At 52.6% G+C, this 5,907-nt stretch overlaps 1 long non-coding RNA gene across 1 annotated transcript; it reads left to right on the top strand.

The window, feature by feature from the left end:
• The first annotated feature begins 2,178 nt into the window (after positions 1 to 2,178).
• On the top strand, positions 2,179 to 5,319 carry LOC309629199. Its single transcript, XR_014244916.1, has 3 exons — positions 2,179 to 2,294; positions 4,317 to 4,459; positions 5,293 to 5,319. It is a non-coding gene; the product is annotated as an uncharacterized lncRNA (long non-coding RNA).
• The last annotated feature ends 588 nt before the right edge of the window (positions 5,320 to 5,907 follow it).

The raw sequence follows: 5,907 nt of genomic DNA, 5'->3' as shown, positions 1-5,907 counted from the left end.
CAGTGCACTGGGGGTGCTCCTTAGCCCCAGGCTGGGGGTTCGGGGAGGGGGAGGGCCGCCACACCGGAGTTTGTGCCCCTGGTCCTGCCAAGCCACTGGGAGGGTGGATGCTAGCCCACTTGTCACCCGCTTAGCATCCTGGGCTTCCAAGGTCCTCCTCCAGCCAGGCCCGTTTCCCTGCTCCCTTTGGTGCCTTTCTACTGCCCTCACTACCTCCACCGCCCTCTTCCGTTCTCCCTGAAAACCACGCTAAGCAGACATTTGTCAAGGTCACAGTGACCTCCATGCTGCCAAGCCCAGTGGACAATTCTCCGGCCTCCTCTGACTTGACCCTCAGCAGCACTTCAGGGGCTGGTCCTTCCCTCCTCCTGCCATCACTCCCTTCCGCAGCTCAGGAATTCCGCTCTCCTGGTTTTCCTTCTGTCCCGCTGGCCCTCCCTCTCAGCCTCCTTTGCTGGTCCCTGATCTCTCCAAGTCTGGGTGCCCCATCCCTACACCTCTTCTGTCTCCCTCTTTAAATGCCCACTTCCTTGGTGATCTCATCCAAGCTCATGGCTTTCAAATGACTCCCGTTGAGTATAATTTAATTAGTTGGTTTTTTATCATCTGTCTTCTCCCAAAGGAAAGCAAGCTCTACAGGCAGGGCTTTTTTTGTCTTAAGTCAGGTTTATTAAGGTATAATTTACATACAGTTAATGTCACCCTTTTTAGTGTTCACTTCTGTAAGTTTTTGACAAACACGTATAGTTGTGAAACTGTCTCTGCCGTCAATTACAGGACAGTTCCCATCACCCCCAAAAGTTCTCCATACCCTTGTGGTCATCCCCTCCCCCATGTCCCGCCCTGGGCAGCCACTAATCTGTTCTTTTGTCCCTTTTCCCTAGTTGTGCCTTTTCTGAAAAGTCATATAAATGGGATTGTACTGCGTGTAACCTTTGGAATCGGCTTCTTCCACTTATCACAATGCACAGCGCATTTGAGATTCACCCATATTGTTGCAGCTGTGAGCCGTTAGTTCTTTTATTCTATTGTATTTTATTGCACAGCTTTGTTTATCTGTTCGGAGGGGGACCAGTTGTCCTGGTTTCCGTGGGAGGGAATGGTTTTTCTGGGACATGGGACTTTCAGTGCTAAAACCAGGGTGGTTGGTTATCTTAGTTCTTTAGTTGAGGGACATTTGGGTTGTTTCTAGGTTGTTGATGATTTTGAATACCTACTCAATATAACCAGTGACAGAGGGTTTTTTGGTGAACACAAATGTCCATTTCTCTTGGGTAAATACCTAGGAGTGGGGTTGCTCAGTTGGATGACGAGTGTACGTATCACTGTAAAAGAGGCTGCCAAGCTGTTCTCCAGAGTGGCTGTATTGTGTAGCATTGTGGGAGAATTCCACTTGCTCTGCATCTTAACCAGAACTTGGTAGTGTGTCAAAAAAAATTAAAAACCGGTTTTTTAGCCATCTTAATAGGTGTATAATGATATCTCCTCACGGTTGGCAGAGATTTCCTTTATTCGCCTTGAGTAGTGTTGTGCCCCCAGTGCCTGGGTTAGTGCCTGCTATGTAGTAGACACTCAATGAATTTTTTTTTTTTTTTACTGAGTGAATGGATGTATGGATGGATGAATGAATGAAGTCAAAGGGGCTTCCGGTATCTAAATCTGTTATAGCAAATACATAGCACACGTACCGCCAATTCCCCCATGCCCCATTCTGTTTCCATGGCAGACGTCACTCATCAATTGAGCCATTTTATCCACCTGCTTCATTTCAGACAGGTACGATCCAGTCCTTTGTGTAGCAAGTGAGATGAGCCCCATGAGCTAATGCAGCTTTAGTTCAAGCCTCTCATTGGCTGAAGAAGAGGCCAGGTTCAGAGCAGGGTCCAAGGCTGCCCAAGGACTCACAGCGAGCCAGTGGCAGGACTAGATCTCCAGGCTGGGCTCTCCCCAGAAAAATGCACGACGTCTCTGACAAGGCTGGAGTAGGATGGGAGGCATGGACGTGGATCTGGGCCTGAGGCCGGGTTGGAGCATTGTGGAGTGCTCCCTGGGCCCCGGCTGGGTGGGAAGGCTGATGCCGGCGCTCTTCCTGCAGGTGCCCAGGAGCTGCTGGGATGGCCTACCCGCCCACGTTGGCTCCCTGGCCCAGCGGGCGTACTGGGCTCTGCTGAGCCAGCAGAGGGACCAGAGCATCGTGGCCCTGGGCCAGAGCGGTGCTGGCAAGACCACCTGCTGCGAGCAGGTCCTGGAGCACCTGGTGGGGATGGCAGGCAGTGTGGATGGCAGGGTCTCAGGTACAGTGGTCTCCAGGTGACGTGCAGCTGGGACGTGGTGGGGGCGGTGGCGTGGGGGAAGGGAAGGGAGAGTCAGAGGGGGTGCTGGGCGGCTCTTTCTTATATCTGCTCAGCTAGCGTTCACTGAGCACCTGTGTGCAGACCCTGTGCTGGCTTCTGGGCAGGGCCACCCCTAGTCTGTTGGGTACTTTTGTGTGAATTAGAAACAGGTACTCCTTGCCTAAGACACTCACTGCCACATGTGGAACCGTCGTCACGCATTGACATTGTTAGAACCAAACACTTGACCACCACGTTCTGGGCCATCATCCTAATAAGTATACAGGCCTATGGCTATCTGATATAAATGCTGTGCCCTTAGGTGTGGTGTCCTTGTGCAGCGCACAGCCCACTGGACTGTGCAGAGGACCCGATAAGTAAAAACAAAGACAAGGAGGCACTGACAGCCGGAAGGGAGACTCAGCTGCACATCTGTGCCAGACTCCAGTGCTCTGCACCGCTTGCTGGCCGAGCTGGGGAGGGGAGAGGCGGAGGGAGCACAGAGAAGGGGCCGGGGGGCTTCCTTGAGGAAATGATGTTTGAGCTGGGCATTAAAGAAAGAGTTTCAACATTGTAAATCAACTATACTTCAATAAAAAATAGTGTCAGTTGGTGATAATAATTACAATATTGATGGGGATCGTGGTAAATGCTTGCTGAGGACTTACGCGCCAGGCTCTATTCCAAGCAGGTTAACTTATTTATTATTTAAAACATCCCTATAAGGTAGACATTATTATTATTTGAATTTTATAGATGAGGCCATTAAAACGCAGGGAGGTTAACCAGCTTGCCCAAGGCCACACAGCTCATACATCCTAGCACCGAGATTCAAACACAGACAGTTTGGCTCCAGAACTGTTACCCCTGGGCCAGTGTTCTCAATGTATTGTTGCCCCTCTGAGGAGCCTTTTTAGTTGTTCTTTCTCCTAATCGTCTCCCACCGTGAAAAGTTAATGCCATAGATTCACCATATATTTGTTTATGCAGTGTGTGTGTATGTGTGTATATATATACAGACACACACAGACGTGTGTGTGTGTGTGTGTATCTGTGCTCTATTCTATACATAAGAAAGGAAAACTGCCCCCATCCTCAAGAATCAGTTTCTGCCCTCTTGGGGGCAGTATTCCCCCTGCTGAGAATATATGGCCCAGGCAGTATTGCTTTTCTAATAATAACAAACAATACTAACACCACCACATTTGGAGCATGTTCTGAGCACTTTACATTATTAAAGCTTTTAGTCTTTGTGGCAACCACATGAGGTAAGTAAGTACTATTATTACCCCCATCTTATAGATGGGGTATCTGAGGCACAGGGAGGTTAATTTATTCGCTCCAAATCAGGTGACTAACAACGGGGAGAGGCCATATTCAAGCTTGTTTAACCATTGTACTATCCTGCTTCTCCACTGGGCTTATTCCAATGCTTTATTGATCACCTGTTCTGCACCTGGCCCAGGTTAGAGCCCTGTGAGGAGCTGGGGATACAGCAAGGAGAGGCCCTCCCAGAATGTAGATCTGCTGAAAGTGTGTGTTGGGGGAGTGGGAGTCAGGCTAGGCTGTATCCAGGTGCCTAGCACATAGTGGGTGCTTGTTAAATAGTTATGTTAAAAAGCTTGGGACTGCTGGGCTTTTTGAGCTGGCTGTGATGGGCGTTCCCCGACAGCAGGTCCAAGAATGTTAATGCTCTGCCCTCCTCCTAGACTCCACCAGGCCCAGGAGGCCCTAGGGCAGCCCTTGTCACTCAGATCGTACCAATCCTAGGTGTGTGTATCTCCCCTTCTGGGCTCACTCTTGCTCACCCCGCGCCCCTGCTTGCAGCACAGGGCCAGCCCAGCAGCGGAAGAGGTGTGGCTTAGAGCTGAGTTGGGGGAGTGGAGGGGCCCCTGCTGGGGCCTGGGGCCAGAATGGGGTCCTGTGAGAGGTGGGGGTGGCAGCACCCGGGCCACGGGTGATGCCCTGTCTGTGCCCCACCAGTGGAGAAGATTCGAGCCACCTTCACTGTCCTCCGGGCCTTTGGCTCCGTGTTCACCGGCCACAGCCGCCGTGCCACCCGGTGCTCCATGGTGATGTCACTGGACTTGAACGCCACAGGCCGAGTCACGGCCGCCCAGCTCCAGGTGAGGCCTCTGGGTGGGAGGGAGAGGGGGCTCTTTAGGGCTGCAGTAGCCTCAGCCCCACTCAGCAGGGCCCACGCCTCCAGCTGGGACCCTGGAATGTGTCTAAATGGTCATCGCTCCCCAGGCCAAGGCCAGCTCCTTCCCACCTCACTCAGTGCCCAGACATCTCCTCCTGGAGCAGGCCAGCTCGTCTGTGCCTCGGAGTATCACAGGGATGAAATATTCATGAGTAGATACATAATTCAGCCGCTCATTAGCTGGGTCTTAAAAGCGTAAGCTGAAATTAAACAGGCGCTCGCTGGCCTTCTGCGGCAGCCCGTGTGTGACAGGCACATGGCCTGTTTGTTCCTCTCTCTGAAATCACCTGGCTCCTCCCCTTCCCCCCCCCCCCCGCCCCCACCAACATTCTGTTTGAACAGAAAACAGGATTAGGTTATTAGAAGGGTTGTTTGTATGTGGAGCTAGGAGAATACCCAGACTCGCTGGTGCACGATAAATCCCTTTCTGTCCCGGCCCTGAAAGTCTACCGTGCATCACCATGTGGGTCAAGTTATTAAGGGCTTCGGTTGCATAAGAGTGTGTTGGAGGGCGGCTCTGGGTTAATTGTTAGTACCCTTGGATTCCTTCATCGGAATGAGCCCGTTGCATTCGTTGATTGCCTGCGTGGACTCTGAATCAGTGAGACAAAGGCCTGGCACGTTTTGATTTGGAGACGTCCAGCCAAGTTGGGGCCTGAGGTGCTGCCTCGAAGAGTGGGCCTGGGGGTTGGTGGGGGTGTGCGGGCAGCCTAGCGGGGCCTCGTGCTGACCGGCGCCTGTCCTCTCCCCTGGCAGACGATGCTGTTGGAGAAGAGCCACGTGGCCCCGCAGCTGGAAGGGGAAGGCAATTTCGAGGTTTTCTCCCAGATGCTATCCGGATTGGACCTGGCTCTCAGGTGAGCGACTGGGCTGAGCAGGGACAGCCGAGGGCAGTGAGACAAAGGGCCTCCGCTCTCCAGGGCCCCAGCCCTGCCTCTGCCCAGAGGTGAGAGGCAGTGGAGCCCAGTGGTTAGGAATCTGGCCTCTGATTCTTGCTGCCTGGTACTGCTCCTGGGCTGGGTGAACCTGGCCAGGTGTCACCTGCTCTGAACCTCCGTTTCTTCCTCTGTAAAGTGGAAATAGTACCTTGACTGCTGACCTTACAGGATTAAGTGAGATAATTCACATATGGCTCTTTATACACGCTGGGGGGTGGTGGTGGGTGTCTGCTGTGACGGTGACATTTTGGTACAGGTTCTGACAGCAGCGTGGGAGGTGGGCAAGGAACAGCAGACCCCAAATCTTCCAGAAGCTCCTAAACTCTGTGAGAGCCTTGGGTGCACCTGAGGTAGCTCAGGGCGAGGAGGCACCAGGTGGAACAGCAGAGAAGCCACAAGACTCATCTGGGAGGGCCTTCTGGGGGAGGTGGCC

The sequence above is a fragment of the Balaenoptera borealis genome (genome assembly GCF_965194805.1).
Source record: "Balaenoptera borealis genome assembly, chromosome: 1".
NCBI lineage: Eukaryota > Metazoa > Chordata > Mammalia > Artiodactyla > Balaenopteridae > Balaenoptera > Balaenoptera borealis.
This window is presented reverse-complemented; position numbering and strand designations above follow the sequence as displayed.